We start from the raw sequence: 18,575 nt of genomic DNA, 5'->3' as shown, positions 1-18,575 counted from the left end.
GTGAAACATATTTTTTATACATTTTGCATGAAAAGGGTCTAAAATATTTTTTTAACATTCAGCACTAGAAGGATATATGTAGAGTACAACATACAAGGGTTTTCAAATGTGATTTTTTAAAAAGCCTTTTTCAATGAAAATTGTCTAAAATCATGTTTTAGGCAAAATCCACAATGCAACTAGTTCGGCATATGAAGGGATACACTTTTTTTTTATAACAAACAAGACAAATATTTTTTATATATTTTGCATGAAAAGGGTCTAAAATATTTTTTTTACGTTCAGCACTAGATGGACATATGTAGAATACAACATACAAGGGTTTTCAAATGTGATTTAAAAAAAAGCTGTTTACCATGAATATTGTCTAAAATCATGTTTTAGGAAAATATCCACAATGCAACTAGTTCGGCATATGAAGGGATACACAGTTTTTTATAACAAACGTGAAACATATTTTTTATACATTTTGCATGAAAAGGGTCTAAAATATTTTTTTTTACGTTCAGCACTAGAAGGACATATGTAGAATACAACATACAAGGGTTTTCAAATGTGATTTAAAAAAAAGCTGTTTACCATGAATATTGTCTAAAATCATGTTTTAGACAAAATCCACAATGCAACTAGTTCGGCATATGAAGGGATACACAGTTTTTTTTAAACAAACGAGAAAAATATTTTTTATACATTTTGCATGAAAAGGGTCTAAAATATTTTTTTTTACGTTCAGCACTAGAAGGAGATATGTAGAATACAATATACATGGGTTTTCAAATGTGATAAAAAAAAACCTGTTTTCCATTAATATTGCCTAAAATCATGTTTTAGGCAAAATCCACAATGCAACTAGTTCGGCATATGAAGGGATACACTTTTTTTTTATAACAAACAAGACAATTATTTTTTATATATTTTGCATGAAAAGGGTCTAAAATATTTTTTTAACATTCAGCACTAGAAGGACATATGTAGAATACAACATACAAGGGTTTTCAAATGTGATTTCTTAAAAACCTTTTTTCAATGAATATTTTCTAAATTCATGTTTTAGGTAAAATCCACAATGCAACTAGTTCGGCATATGAAGGGATACACTTTTTTTTTATAACAAACAAGACAATTATTTTTTATATATTTTGCATGAAAAGGGTCTAAAATATTTTTTTAACATTCAGCACTAGAAGTATATATGTAGAGTACAACATACAAGGGTTTTCAAATGTGATTTTTTAAAAAGCCTTTTTCAATGAAAATTGTCTAAAATCATGTTTTAGGCAAAATCCACAATGCAACTAGTTCGGCATATGAAGGGATACACTTTTTTTTTATAACAAACAAGACAAATATTTTTTATATATTTTGCATGAAAAGGGTCTAAAATATTTTTTTAACATTCAGCACTAGAAGGACATATGTAGAATACAACATACAAGGGTTTTCAAATGTGATTTCTTAAAAACCTTTTTTCAATGAATATTTTCTAAATTCATGTTTTAGGTAAAATCCACAATGCAACTAGTTCGGCATATGAAGGGATACACTTTTTTTTTATAACAAACAAGACAATTATTTTTTATATATTTTGCATGAAAAGGGTCTAAAATATTTTTTTAACATTCAGCACTAGAAGGATATATGTAGAGTACAACATACAAGGGTTTTCAAATGTGATTTTTTAAAAAGCCTTTTTCAATGAAAATTGTCTAAAATCATGTTTTAGGCAAAATCCACAATGCAACTAGTTTGGCATATGAAGGGATACACTTTTTTTTTATAACAAACAAGACAAATATTTTTTATATATTTTGCATGAAAAGGGTCTAAAATATTTTTTTTACGTTCAGCACTAGATGGACATATGTAGAATACAACATACAAGGGTTTTCAAATGTGATTTAAAAAAAAGCTGTTTACCATGAATATTGTCTAAAATCATGTTTTAGGAAAATATCCACAATGCAACTAGTTCGGCATATGAAGGGATACACAGTTTTTTATAACAAACGTGAAACATATTTTTTATACATTTTGCATGAAAAGGGTCTAAAATATTTTTTTTTACGTTCAGAACTAGAAGGACATATGTAGAATACAACATACAAGGGTTTTCAAATGTGATTTCATAAAAAACTTTTTTCAATGAATATTGTCTAAAATCATGTTTTAGGCAAAATCCACAATGCAACTAGTTCGGCATATGAAGGGATAAACAGTTTTTTTAGAACAAATGGGAAAAATATTTTTTATACATTTTGCATGAAAAGGGTCTAAAATATTTTTTTTACGTTCAGCACTAGAAGGACAGATGTAGAATACAATATACAAGGGTTTTCAAATGTGATAAAAAAAAAGCTTTTTTCAATTAATATTGTCTAAAATCATGGTTTAGGCAAAATCCACAATGCAACTAGTTCGGCATATGAAGGGATACACAGTTTTTTTATAACAAACGGGAAAAATATTTTTTATACATTTTGCATGAAAAGGATCTAAAATATTTTTTTTTACGTTCAGCACTAGAAGGATATATGTAGAATAAAACATACAAGGGTTTTCAAATGTGATTTTTTAAAAAGCTTTTTTCAATGAATATTGTCTAAAATCATGTTTTAGGCAAAATCCACAATGCAACTAGTTCGGCATATGAAGGGATACACTTTTTTTTATAACAAACAAGACAAATATTTTTTATATATTTTGCATGAAAAGTGTCTAAAATAATTTTTTTACGTTCAGCACTAGAAGGAAAGATGTAGAATACAATATACAAGGGTTTTCAAATGTGATAAAAAAAAAGCTTTTTTCAATTAATATTGTCTAAAATCATGTTTTAGGCAAAATCCACAATGCAACTAGTTCGGCATATGAAGGGATACACAGTTTTTTATAACAAACGTGAAACATATTTTTTATACATTTTGCATGAAAAGGGTCTAAAATATTTTATTTACGTTCAGCACTAGAAGGACAGATGTAGAATACAATATACAAGGGTTTTCAAATGTGATAAAAAAAAAAGCTTTTTTCAATTAATATTGTCTAAAATCATGTTTTAGGCAAAATCCACAATGCAACTAGTTCGGCATATGAAGGGATACACAGTTTTTTTTATAACAAACGGGAAAAATATTTTTTATACATTTTGCATGAAAAGGGTCTAAAATATTTTTTTTACGTTCAGCACTAGAAGGACAGATGTAGAATACAATATACAAGGGGTTTCAAATGTGATAAAAAAAAAGCTTTTTTCAATTAATATTGTCTAAAATCATGTTTTAGGAAAAAATCCACAATGCAACTAGTTCGGCATATGAAGGGATACACAGTTTTTTATAACAAACGTGAAACATATTTTTTATACATTTTGCATGAAAAGGGTCTAAAATATTTTTTTTATGTTCAGCACTAGAAGGACATATGTAGAATACAACATACAAGGGTTTTCAAATGTGATTTCATAAAAAGCTTTTTTCAATGAATATTGTCTAAAATCATGTTTTAGGCAAAATCCACAATGCAACTAGTTCGGCATATGAAGGGATACACTTTTTTTTATAACAAACAAGACAAATATTTTGTATATATTTTGCATGAAAAGTGTCTAAAATAATATTTTTACGTTCAGCACTAGAAGGACAGATGTAGAATACAATATACAAGGGTTTTCCAAATGTGATAAAAAAAAAGCTTTTTTCAATGAATATTGTCTAAAATCATGTTTTAGGCAAAATCCACAATGCAACTAGTTCGGCATATGAAGGGATACACAGTTTTTTATAACAAACGTGAAACATATTTTTTATACATTTTGCAATAAAAGGGTCTTAAATATTTTTTTTACGTTCAGCACTAGAAGGACATATGTAGAATACAATAAACAAGGGTTTTCAAATGTGATAAAAAAAAAGCTTTTTTCAATTAATATTGTCTAAAATCATGTTTTAGGCAAAATCCACAATGCAACTAGTTCGGCATATGAAGGGATACACAGTTTTTATATAACAAACGGGAAAAATATTTTTTATACATTTTGCATGAAAAGGGTCTAAAATATTTTTTTTACGTTCAGCACTAGAAGGATATATGTAGAATAAAACATACAAGGGTTTTCAAATGTGATTTTTTAAAAAGCTTTTTTCAATGAATATTGTCTAAAATCATGTTTTAGGCAAAATCCACATTGCAACTAGTTCGGCATATGAAGGGAAACACAGTTTTTTTATAACAAACGAGAAAAATATTTTTTATACATTTTGCATGAAAAGGGTCTAAAATATTTTTTAAAACATTCAGCAGTAGAAGGACAAATGTAGAATACAACATACAAGGGTTTTCAAATGTGATTTCTTAAAAAGCTTTTTTCAATGAATATTTTCTAAATTCATGTTTTAGGTAAAATCCACAATGCAACTAGTTTTGCATATGAAGGGATACACCTTTTTTTATAACAAACGAGAGAAAAATATTTTTTATACATTTTGCATGAAAAGGGTCTAAAATATTTTTTTTTACGTTCAGCACTAGAAGGATATATGTAGAATAAAACATACAAGGGTTTTCAAATGTGATTTTTTAAAAAGCTTTTTTCAATGAATATTTTCTAAAATCATGTTTTAGGCAAAATCCACAATATAACTAGTTCGGCATATGAAGGGGTACAAAGTTTTTATAACTAACGAGAAACATATTTTTTATACATTTCGCATGAAAGGGCCTAAAATATTTTTTTAAACATTCAGCAGTAGAATGACATATGTAGAATACAACATACAAGGGTTTTCAAATGTGATTTTAAAAAAGCACTTTACCATGAATATTGTCTAAAATCATGTTTTAGGAAAAAATCCACAATGCAACTAGTTTTGCATATGAAGGGATACACAGTATTTTATAAGAAACGTGAAACATATTTTTTATACATTTTGCATCAAAAGAGTCAAAAATATTTTTTTAACGTTCAGCACTAGAAGGACATATGTAGAATACAACATACAAGGGTTTTCAAATGTGATTTCTTAAAAAGCTTTTTTCAATGAATATTTTCTAAAATCATGTTTTATGCAAAATCCACAATATAACTAGTTCGGCATATGAAGGGATACAAAGTTTTTCATAACGAACGAGAAACATATTTTTTATACATTTTGCATGAAAAGGGTCTAAAATAGTTTTTTTTATGTTCAGCACTAGACGGATTTATGTAGAATACAATATACAAGGGTTTTCAAATGTGATTTTTTTAAAAGCTTTTTTCAATAAATATTGTCTAAAATCATGTTTTAGGCAAAATCCACAATGCAACTAGTTCGGCATATGAAGGGATACACTTTTTTTTTATAACAAACAAGACAAATATTTTTTATATATTTTGCATGAAAAGGGTCTAAAATATTTTTTTTACGTTCAACACTAGATGGACATATGTAGAATACAACATACAAGGGTTTTCAAATGTGATTAAAAAAAAGCTGTTTACCATGAATATTGTCTAAAATCATGTTTTAGGAAAAAATCCACAATGCAACTAGTTCGGCATATGAAGGGATACACAGTTTTTTATAACAAACGTGAAACATATTTTTTATACATTTTGCATGAAAAGGGTCTAAAATGTTTTTTTTACGTTCAGCACTAGAAGGACATATGTAGAATACAATATACAAGGGTTTTCAAATGTGATTTCGTAAAAAGCTTTTTTAAATGAATATTGTCTAAAATCATGTTTTAGGCAAAATCCACAATGCAACTAGTTCGGCATATGAAGGGATACACTTTTTTTTATAACAAACAAGACAAATATTTTGTATATATTTTGCATGAAAAGTGTCTAAAATAATTTTTTTATGTTCAGCACTAGAAGGACAGATGTAGAATACTATATACAAGGGTTTTCAAATGTGATAAAAAAATAGCTTTTTTCAATTAATATTGTCTAAAATCATGTTTTAGGCAAAATCCACAATGCAACTAGTTCGGCATATGAAGGGATACACAGTTTTTTTAGAACAAACGGGAAAAATATTTTTTATACATTTTGCATGAAAAGGGTCTAAAATATTTTTTTTACGTTCAGCACTAGAAGGATATATGTAGAAAAAAACATACAAGGGTTTTCAAATGTGATTTTTTAAAAAGCTTTTTTCAATGAATATTGTCTAAAATCATGTTTTAGGCAAAATCGACAATGCAACTAGTTCGGCATATGAAGGGATACACAGTTTTTTATAACAAACGTGAAACATATTTTTTATACATTTTGCATGAAAAGGGTCTAAAATATTTTTTTAACATTCAGCACTAGAAGGATATATGTAGAGTACAACATACAAGGGTTTTCAAATGTGATTTTTTAAAAAGCCTTTTTCAATGAAAATTGTCTAAAATCATGTTTTAGGCAAAATCCACAATGCAACTAGTTCGGCATATGAAGGGATACACTTTTTTTTTATAACAAACAAGACAAATATTTTTTATATATTTTGCATGAAAAGGGTCTAAAATATTTTTTTTACGTTCAGCACTAGATGGACATATGTAGAATACAACATACAAGGGTTTTCAAATGTGATTTAAAAACAAGCTGTTTACCATGAATATTGTCTAAAATCATGTTTTAGGAAAATATCCACAATGCAACTAGTTCGGCATATGAAGGGATACACAGTTTTTTATAACAAACGTGAAACATATTTTTTATACATTTTGCATGAAAAGGGTCTAAAATATTTTTTTTTACGTTCAGCACTAGAAGGACATATGTAGAATACAACATACAAGGGTTTTCAAATGTGATTTAAAAAAAAGCTGTTTACCATGAATATTGTCTAAAATCATGTTTTAGACAAAATCCACAATGCAACTAGTTCGGCATATGAAGGGATACACAGTTTTTTTTAAACAAACGAGAAAAATATTTTTTATACATTTTGCATGAAAAGGGTCTAAAATATTTTTTTTTACGTTCAGCACTAGAAGGAGATATGTAGAATACAATATACATGGGTTTTCAAATGTGATAAAAAAAAACCTGTTTTCCATTAATATTGCCTAAAATCATGTTTTAGGCAAAATCCACAATGCAACTAGTTCGGCATATGAAGGGATACACTTTTTTTTTATAACAAACAAGACAATTATTTTTTATATATTTTGCATGAAAAGGGTCTAAAATATTTTTTTAACATTCAGCACTAGAAGGACATATGTAGAATACAACATACAAGGGTTTTCAAATGTGATTTCTTAAAAACCTTTTTTCAATGAATATTTTCTAAATTCATGTTTTAGGTAAAATCCACAATGCAACTAGTTCGGCATATGAAGGGATACACTTTTTTTTTATAACAAACAAGACAATTATTTTTTATATATTTTGCATGAAAAGGGTCTAAAATATTTTTTTAACATTCAGCACTAGAAGGATATATGTAGAGTACAACATACAAGGGTTTTCAAATGTGATTTTTTAAAAAGCCTTTTTCAATGAAAATTGTCTAAAATCATGTTTTAGGCAAAATCCACAATGCAACTAGTTCGGCATATGAAGGGATACACTTTTTTTTTATAACAAACAAGACAAATATTTTTTATTGATTTTGCATGAAAAGGGTCTAAAATATTTTTTTAACATTCAGCACTAGAAGGACATATGTAGAATACAACATACAAGGGTTTTCAAATGTGATTTCTTAAAAACCTTTTTTCAATGAATATTTTCTAAATTCATGTTTTAGGTAAAATCCACAATGCAACTAGTTCGGCATATGAAGGGATACACTTTTTTTTTATAACAAACAAGACAATTATTTTTTATATATTTTGCATGAAAAGGGTCTAAAATATTTTTTTAACATTCAGCACTAGAAGGATATATGTAGAGTACAACATACAAGGGTTTTCAAATGTGATTTTTTAAAAAGCCTTTTTCAATGAAAATGGTCTAAAATCATGTTTTAGGCAAAATCCACAATGCAACTAGTTCGGCATATGAAGGGATACACTTTTTTTTTATAACAAACAAGACAAATATTTTTTATATATTTTGCATGAAAAGGGTCTAAAATATTTTTTTTACGTTCAGCACTAGATGGACATATGTAGAATACAACATACAAGGGTTTTCAAATGTGATTTAAAAAAAAGCTGTTTACCATGAATATTGTCTAAAATCATGTTTTAGGAAAATATCCACAATGCAACTAGTTCGGCATATGAAGGGATACACAGTTTTTTATAACAAACGTGAAACATATTTTTTATACATTTTGCATGAAAAGGGTCTAAAATAATTTTTTTTACGTTCAGAACTAGAAGGACATATGTAGAATACAACATACAAGGGTTTTCAAATGTGATTTCATAAAAAACTTTTTTCAATGAATATTGTCTAAAATCATGTTTTAGGCAAAATCCACAATGCAACTAGTTCGGCATATGAAGGGATACACAGTTTTTTTAGAACAAATGGGAAAAATATTTTTTATACATTTTGCATGAAAAGGGTTTAAAATATTTTTTTTACGTTCAGCACTAGAAGGACAGATGTAGAATACAATATACAAGGGTTTTCAAATGTGATAAAAAAAAAGCTTTTTTCAATTAATATTGTCTAAAATCATGGTTTAGGCAAAATCCACAATGCAACTAGTTCGGCATATGAAGGGATACACAGTTTTTTTATAACAAACGGGAAAAATATTTTTTATACATTTTGCATGAAAAGGATCTAAAATATTTTTTTTTACGTTCAGCACTAGAAGGATATATGTAGAATAAAACATACAAGGGTTTTCAAATGTGATTTTTTAAAAAGCTTTTTTCAATGAATATTGTCTAAAATCATGTTTTAGGCAAAATCCACAATGCAACTAGTTCGGCATATGAAGGGATACACTTTTTTTTATAACAAACAAGACAAATATTTTTTATATATTTTGCATGAAAAGTGTCTAAAATAATTTTTTTACGTTCAGCACTAGAAGGAAAGATGTAGAATACAATATACAAGGGTTTTCAAATGTGATAAAAAAAAAGCTTTTTTCAATTAATATTGTCTAAAATCATGTTTTAGGCAAAATCCACAATGCAACTAGTTCGGCATATGAAGGGATACACAGTTTTTTATAACAAACGTGAAACACATTTTTTATACATTTTGCATGAAAAGGGTCTAAAATATTTTATTTACGTTCAGCACTAGAAGGACAGATGTAGAATACAATATACAAGGGTTTTCAAATGTGATAAAAAAAAAAGCTTTTTTCAATTAATATTGTCTAAAATCATGTTTTAGGCAAAATCCACAATGCAACTAGTTCGGCATATGAAGGGATACACAGTTTTTTTTATAACAAACGGGAAAAATATTTTTTATACATTTTGCATGAAAAGGGTCTAAAATATTTTTTTTACGTTCAGCACTAGAAGGACAGATGTAGAATACAATATACAAGGGGTTTCAAATGTGATAAAAAAAAGCTTTTTTCAATTAATATTGTCTAAAATCATGTTTTAGGAAAAAATCCACAATGCAACTAGTTCGGCATATGAAGGGATACACAGTTTTTTATAACAAACGTGAAACATATTTTTTATACATTTTGCATGAAAAGGGTCTAAAATATTTTTTTATGTTCAGCACTAGAAGGACATATGTAGAATACAACATACAAGGGTTTTCAAATGTGATTTCATAAAAAGCTTTTTTCAATGAATATTGTCTAAAATCATGTTTTAGGCAAAATCCACAATGCAACTAGTTCGGCATATGAAGGGATACACTTTTTTTTATAACAAACAAGACAAATATTTTGTATATATTTTGCATGAAAAGTGTCTAAAATAATATTTTTACGTTCAGCACTAGAAGGACAGATGTAGAATACAATATACAAGGGTTTTCCAAATGTGATAAAAAAAAAGCTTTTTTCAATGAATATTGTCTAAAATCATGTTTTAGGCAAAATCCACAATGCAACTAGTTCGGCATATGAAGGGATACACAGTTTTTTATAACAAACGTGAAACATATTTTTTATACATTTTGCAATAAAAGGGTCTTAAATATTTTTTTTACGTTCAGCACTAGAAGGACATATGTAGAATACAATAAACAAGGGTTTTCAAATGTGATAAAAAAAAAGCTTTTTTCAATTAATATTGTCTAAAATCATGTTTTAGGCAAAATCCACAATGCAACTAGTTCGGCATATGAAGGGATACACAGTTTTTATATAACAAACGGGAAAAATATTTTTTTTACATTTTGCATGAAAAGGGTCTAAAATATTTTTTTTACGTTCAGCACTAGAAGGATATATGTAGAATAAAACATACAAGGGTTTTCAAATGTGATTTTTTAAAAAGCTTTTTTCAATGAATATTGTCTAAAATCATGTTTTAGGCAAAATCCACATTGCAACTAGTTCGGCATATGAAGGGAAACACAGTTTTTTTATAACAAACGAGAAAAATATTTTTTATACATTTAGCATGAAAAGGGTCTAAAATATTTTTTAAAACATTCAGCAGTAGAAGGACAAATGTAGAATACAACATCCAAGGGTTTTCAAATGTGATTTCTTAAAAAGCTTTTTTCAATGAATATTTTCTAAATTCATGTTTTAGGTAAAATCCACAATGCAACTAGTTTTGCATATGAAGGGATACACCTTTTTTTATAACAAACGAGAGAAAAATATTTTTTATACATTTTGCATGAAAAGGGTCTAAAATATTTTTTTTTACGTTCAGCACTAGAAGGATATATGTAGAATAAAACATACAAGGGTTTTCAAATGTGATTTTTTAAAAAGCTTTTTTCAATGAATATTTTCTAAAATCATGTTTTAGGCAAAATCCACAATATAACTAGTTCGGCATATGAAGGGGTACAAAGTTTTTATAACTAACGAGAAACATATTTTTTATACATTTCGCATGAAAGGGCCTAAAATATTTTTTTAAACATTCAGCAGTAGAATGACATATGTAGAATACAACATACAAGGGTTTTCAAATGTGATTTTAAAAAAGCACTTTACCATGAATATTGTCTAAAATCATGTTTTAGGAAAAAATCCACAATGCAACTAGTTTTGCATATGAAGGGATACACAGTATTTTATAAGAAACGTGAAACATATTTTTTATACATTTTGCATCAAAAGGGTCAAAAATATTTTTTTAACGTTCAGCACTAGAAGGACATATGTAGAATACAACATACAAGGGTTTTCAAATGTGATTTCTTAAAAAGCTTTTTTCAATGAATATTTTCTAAAATCATGTTTTATGCAAAATCCACAATATAACTAGTTCGGCATATGAAGGGATACAAAGTTTTTCATAACGAACGAGAAACATATTTTTTATACATTTTGCATGAAAAGGGTCTAAAATAGTTTTTTTTATGTTCAGCACTAGACGGATTTATGTAGAATACAATATACAAGGGTTTTCAAATGTGATTTTTTTAAAAGCTTTTTTCAATAAATATTGTCTAAAATCATGTTTTAGGCAAAATCCACAATGCAACTAGTTCGGCATATGAAGGGATACACTTTTTTTTTATAACAAACAAGACAAATATTTTTTATATATTTTGCATGAAAAGGGTCTAAAATATTTTTTTTACGTTCAGCACTAGATGGACATATGTAGAATACAACATACAAGGGTTTTCAAATGTGATTAAAAAAAAGCTGTTTACCATGAATATTGTCTAAAATCATGTTTTAGGAAAAAATCCACAATGCAACTAGTTCGGCATATGAAGGGATACACAGTTTTTTATAACAAACGTGAAACATATTTTTTATACATTTTGCATGAAAAGGGTCTAAAATATTTTTTTTACGTTCAGCACTAGAAGGACATATGTAGAATACAATATACAAGGGTTTTCAAATGTGATTTCGTAAAAAGCTTTTTTAAATGAATATTGTCTAAAATCATGTTTTAGGCAAAATCCACAATGCAACTAGTTCGGCATATGAAGGGATACACTTTTTTTTATAACAAACAAGACAAATATTTTGTATATATTTTGCATGAAAAGTGTCTAAAATAATTTTTTTACGTTCAGCACTAGAAGGACAGATGTAGAATACTATATACAAGGGTTTTCAAATGTGATAAAAAAATAGCTTTTTTCAATTAATATTGTCTAAAATCATGTTTTAGGCAAAATCCACAATGCAACTAGGTCGGCATATGAAGGGATACACAGTTTTTTTAGAACAAACGGGAAAAATATTTTTTATACATTTTGCATGAAAAGGGTCTAAAATATTTTTTTTACGTTCAGCACTAGAAGGATATATGTAGAAAAAAACATACAAGGGTTTTCAAATGTGATTTTTTAAAAAGCTTTTTTCAATGAATATTGTCTAAAATCATGTTTTAGGCAAAATCGACAATGCAACTAGTTCGGCATATGAAGGGATACACAGTTTTTTATAACAAACGTGAAACATATTTTTTATACATTTTGCATGAAAAGGGTCTAAAATATTTTTTTAACATTCAGCACTAGAAGGATATATGTAGAGTACAACATACAAGGGTTTTCAAATGTGATTTTTTAAAAAGCCTTTTTCAATGAAAATTGTCTAAAATCATGTTTTAGGCAAAATCCACAATGCAACTAGTTCGGCATATGAAGGGATACACTTTTTTTTTATAACAAACAAGACAAATATTTTTTATATATTTTGCATGAAAAGGGTCTAAAATATTTTTTTTACGTTCAGCACTAGATGGACATATGTAGAATACAACATACAAGGGTTTTCAAATGTGATTTAAAAAAAAGCTGTTTACCATGAATATTGTCTAAAATCATGTTTTAGGAAAATATCCACAATGCAACTAGTTCGGCATATGAAGGGATACACAGTTTTTTATAACAAACGTGAAACATATTTTTTATACATTTTGCATGAAAAGGGTCTAAAATATTTTTTTTTACGTTCAGCACTAGAAGGACATATGTAGAATACAACATACAAGGGTTTTCAAATGTGATTTAAAAAAAAGCTGTTTACCATGAATATTGTCTAAAATCATGTTTTAGACAAAATCCACATTGCAACTAGTTCGGCATATGAAGGGATACACAGTTTTTTTTAAACAAACGAGAAAAATATTTTTTATACATTTTGCATGAAAAGGGTCTAAAATATTTTTTTTTACGTTCAGCACTAGAAGGAGATATGTAGAATACAATATACATGGGTTTTCAAATGTGATAAAAAAAAAACTGTTTTCCATGAATATTGCCTAAAATCATGTTTTAGGCAAAATCCACAATGCAACTAGTTCGGCATATGAAGGGATACACTTTTTTTTTATAACAAACAAGACAATTATTTTTTATATATTTTGCATGAAAAGGGTCTAAAATATTTTTTTAACATTCAGCACTAGAAGGACATATGTAGAATACAACATACAAGGGTTTTCAAATGTGATTTCTTAAAAACCTTTTTTCAATGAATATTTTCTAAATTCATGTTTTAGGTAAAATCCACAATGCAACTAGTTCGGCATATGAAGGGATACACTTTTTTTTTATAACAAACAAGACAATTATTTTTTATATATTTTGCATGAAAAGGGTCTAAAATATTTTTTTAACATTCAGCACTAGAAGGATATATGTAGAGTACAACATACAAGGGTTTTCAAATGTGATTTTTTAAAAAGCCTTTTTCAATGAAAATTGTCTAAAATCATGTTTTAGGCAAAATCCACAATGCAACTAGTTCGGCATATGAAGGGATACACTTTTTTTTTATAACAAACAAGACAAATATTTTTTATATATTTTGCATGAAAAGGGTCTAAAATATTTTTTTAACATTCAGCACTAGAAGGACATATGTAGAATACAACATACAAGGGTTTTCAAATGTGATTTCTTAAAAACCTTTTTTCAATGAATATTTTCTAAATTCATGTTTTAGGTAAAATCCACAATGCAACTAGTTCGGCATATGAAGGGATACACTTTTTTTTTATAACAAACAAGACAATTATTTTTTATATATTTTGCATGAAAAGGGTCTAAAATATTTTTTTAACATTCAGCACTAGAAGGATATATGTAGAGTACAACATACAAGGGTTTTCAAATGTGATTTTTTAAAAAGCCTTTTTCAATGAAAATTGTCTAAAATCATGTTTTAGGCAAAATCCACAATGCAACTAGTTCGGCATATGAAGGGATACACTTTTTTTTAATAACAAACAAGACAAATATTTTTTATATATTTTGCATGAAAAGGGTCTAAAATATTTTTTTTACGTTCAGCACTAGATGGACATATGTAGAATACAACATACAAGGGTTTTCAAATGTGATTTAAAAAAAAGCTGTTTACCATGAATATTGTCTAAAATCATGTTTTAGGAAAATATCCACAATGCAACTAGTTCGGCATATGAAGGGATACACAGTTTTTTATAACAAACGTGAAACATATTTTTTATACATTTTGCATGAAAAGGGTCTAAAATATTTTTTTTTACGTTCAGCACTAGAAGGACATATGTAGAATACAACATACAAGGGTTTTCAAATGTGATTTAAAAAATAGCTGTTTACCATGAATATTGTCTAAAATCATGTTTTAGACAAAATCCACATTGCAACTAGTTCGGCATATGAAGGGATACACAGTTTTTTTTAAACAAACGAGAAAAATATTTTTTATACATTTTGCATGAAAAGGGTCTAAAATATTTTTTTTTACGTTCAGCACTAGAAGGAGATATGTAGAATACAATATACATGGGTTTTCAAATGTGATAAAAAAAAAACTGTTTTCCATGAATATTGCCTAAAATCATGTTTTAGGCAAAATCCACAATGCAACTAGTTCGGCATATGAAGGGATACACTTTTTTTTTATAACAAACAAGACAATTATTTTTTATATATTTTGCATGAAAAGGGTCTAAAATATTTTTTTAACATTCAGCACTAGAAGGACATATGTAGAATACAACATACAAGGGTTTTCAAATGTGATTTCTTAAAAACCTTTTTTCAATGAATATTTTCTAAATTCATGTTTTAGGTAAAATCCACAATGCAACTAGTTCAGCATATGAAGGGATACACTTTTTTTTTATAACAAACAAGACAATTATTTTTTATATATTTTGCATGAAAAGGGTCTAAAATATTTTTTTAACATTCAGCACTAGAAGGATATATGTAGAGTACAACATACAAGGGTTTTCAAATGTGATTTTTTAAAAGCCTTTTTCAATGAAAATTGTCTAAAATCATGTTTTAGGCAAAATCCACAATGCAACTAGTTCGGCATATGAAGGGATACACTTTTTTTTTATAACAAACAAGACAAATATTTTTTATATATTTTGCATGAAAAGGGTCTAAAATATTTTTTTAACATTCAGCACTAGAAGGACATATGTAGAATACAACATACAAGGGTTTTCAAATGTGATTTCTTAAAAACCTTTTTTCAATGAATATTTTCTAAATTCATGTTTTAGGTAAAATCCACAATGCAACTAGTTCGGCATATGAAGGGATACACTTTTTTTTTATAACAAACAAGACAATTATTTTTTATATATTTTGCATGAAAAGGGTCTAAAATATTTTTTTAACATTCAGCACTAGAAGGATATATGTAGAGTACAACATACAAGGGTTTTCAAATGTGATTTTTTAAAAAGCCTTTTTCAATGAAAATTGTCTAAAATCATGTTTTAGGCAAAATCCACAATGCAACTAGTTCGGCATATGAAGGGATACACTTTTTTTTTATAACAAACAAGACAAATATTTTTTATATATTTTGCATGAAAAGGGTCTAAAATATTTTTTTTACGTTCAGCACTAGATGGACATATGTAGAATACAACATACAAGGGTTTTCAAATGTGATTTAAAAAAAAGCTGTTTACCATGAATATTGTCTAAAATCATGTTTTAGGAAAATATCCACAATGCAACTAGTTCGGCATATGAAGGGATACACAGTTTTTTATAACAAACGTGAAACATATTTTTTATACATTTTGCATGAAAAGGGTCTAAAATAATTTTTTTTACGTTCAGAACTAGAAGGACATATGTAGAATACAACATACAAGGGTTTTCAAATGTGATTTCATAAAAAACTTTTTTCAATGAATATTGTCTAAAATCATGTTTTAGGCAAAATCCACAATGCAACTAGTTCGGCATATGAAGGGATACACAGTTTTTTTAGAACAAATGGGAAAAATATTTTTTATACATTTTGCATGAAAATGGTCTAAAATATTTTTTTTACGTTCAGCACTAGAAGGATATATGTAGAAAAAAACATACAAGGGTTTTCAAATGTGATTTCTTAAAAAGCTTTTTTCAATGAATATTTTCTAAAATCATGTTTTAGGCAAAATCCACAATATAACTAGTTCGGCATATGAAGGGATACAAAGTTTTTATAACTAACGAGAAACATATTTTTTATACATTTTGCATGAAAGGGTCTAAAATATTTTTTTTAACATTCAGCAGTAGAATGACATATGTAGAATACAACATAAAAGGGTTTTCAAATGTGATTTTTAAAAAGCTTTTTTCAATGAATATTGTCTAAAATCATGTTTTAGGCAAAATCCACAATACAACTAGTTCGGCATATGAAGGATACACAGTTTTTTATAACAAACAAGAAACATATTTTTATACATTTTGCATGAAAAGGGTCTAAAATATTTTTTTTACGTTCAGCACTAGATGGACATATGTAGAATACAACATACAAGGGTTTTCAAATGTGATTTAAAAAAAAGCTGTTTACCATGAATATTGTCTAAAATCATGTTTTAGGCAAAATCCACAATGCAACTAGTTCGGCATATGAAGGGATACACAGTTTTTTTTAAACAAACGAGAAAAATATTTTTTATACATTTTGCATGAAAAGGGTCTAAAATATTTTTTTTTACGTTCAGCACTAGAAGGAGATATGTAGAATACAATATACATGGGTTTTCAAATGTGATAAAAAAAAACCTGTTTACCATGAATATTGCCTAAAATCATGTTTTAGGCAAAATCCACAATGCAACTAGTTCGGCATATGAAGGGATACACTTTTTTTTTATAACAAACAAGACAATTATTTTTTATATATTTTGCATGAAAAGGGTCTAAAATATTTTTTTAACATTCAGCACTAGAAGGACATATGTAGAATACAACATACAAGGGTTTTCAAATGTGATTTCTTAAAAAGCTTTTTTCAATGAATATTTTCTAAATTCATGTTTTAGGTAAAATCCACAATGCAACTAGTTCGGCATATGAAGGGATACACTTTTTTTTTATAACAAACAAGACAATTATTTTTTATATATTTTGCATGAAAAGGGTCTAAAATATTTTTTTAACATTCAGCACTAGAAGGATATATGTAGAGTACAACATACAAGGGTTTTCAAATGTGATTTTTTAAAAAGCCTTTTTCAATGAAAATTGTCTAAAATCATGTTTTAGGCAAAATCCACAATGCAACTAGTTCGGCATATGAAGGGATACACTTTTTTTTTATAACAAACAAGACAAATATTTTTTATATATTTTGCATGAAAAGGGTCTAAAATATTTTTTTTACGTTCAGCACTAGATGGACATATGTAGAATACAACATACAAGGGTTTTCAAATGTGATTTTAAAAAAAGCTGTTTACCATGAATATTGTCTAAAATCATGTTTTAGGAAAATATCCACAATGCAACTAGTTCGGCATATGAAGGGATACACAGTTTTTTATAACAAACGTGAAACATATTTTTTATACATTTTGCATGAAAAGGGTCTAAAATATTTTTTTTTACGTTCAGCACTAGAAGGACATATGTAGAATACAACATACAAGGGTTTTCAAATGTGATTTCATAAAAAGCTTTTTTCAATGAATATTGTCTAAAATCATGTTTTAGGCAAAATCCACAATGCAACTAGTTCGGCATATGAAGGGATACACTTTTTTTTATAACAAACAAGACAAATATTTTTTATATATTTTGCATGAAAAGTGTCTAAAATAAAAAAAAATTACGTTCAGCACTAGAAGGACAGATGTAGAATACAATATACAAGGGTTTTCAAATGTGATTAAAAAAAAGCTTTTTTCAATTAATATTGTCTAAAATCATGTTTTAGGCAAAATCCACAATGCAACTAGTTCGGCATATGAAGGGATACACAGTTTTTTTAGAACAAATGGGAAAAATATTTTTTATACATTTTGCATGAAAATGGTCTAAAATATTTTTTTTACGTTCAGCACTAGAAGGATATATGTAGAAAAAAACATACAAGGGTTTTCAAATGTGATTTCTTAAAAAGCTTTTTTCAATGAATATTTTCTAAAATCATGTTTTAGGCAAAATCCACAATATAACTAGTTCGGCATATGAAGGGATACAAAGTTTTTATAACTAACGAGAAACATAGTTTTTATACATTTTGCATGAAAGGGTCTAAAATATTTTTTTAAACATTCAGCAGTAGAATGACATATGTAGAATACAA

The sequence above is a fragment of the Coregonus lavaretus genome (assembly GCF_964263955.1).
Source record: "Coregonus lavaretus genome assembly, chromosome: 38".
Classification (NCBI taxonomy): domain Eukaryota; kingdom Metazoa; phylum Chordata; class Actinopteri; order Salmoniformes; family Salmonidae; genus Coregonus; species Coregonus lavaretus.
This window is presented reverse-complemented; position numbering follows the sequence as displayed.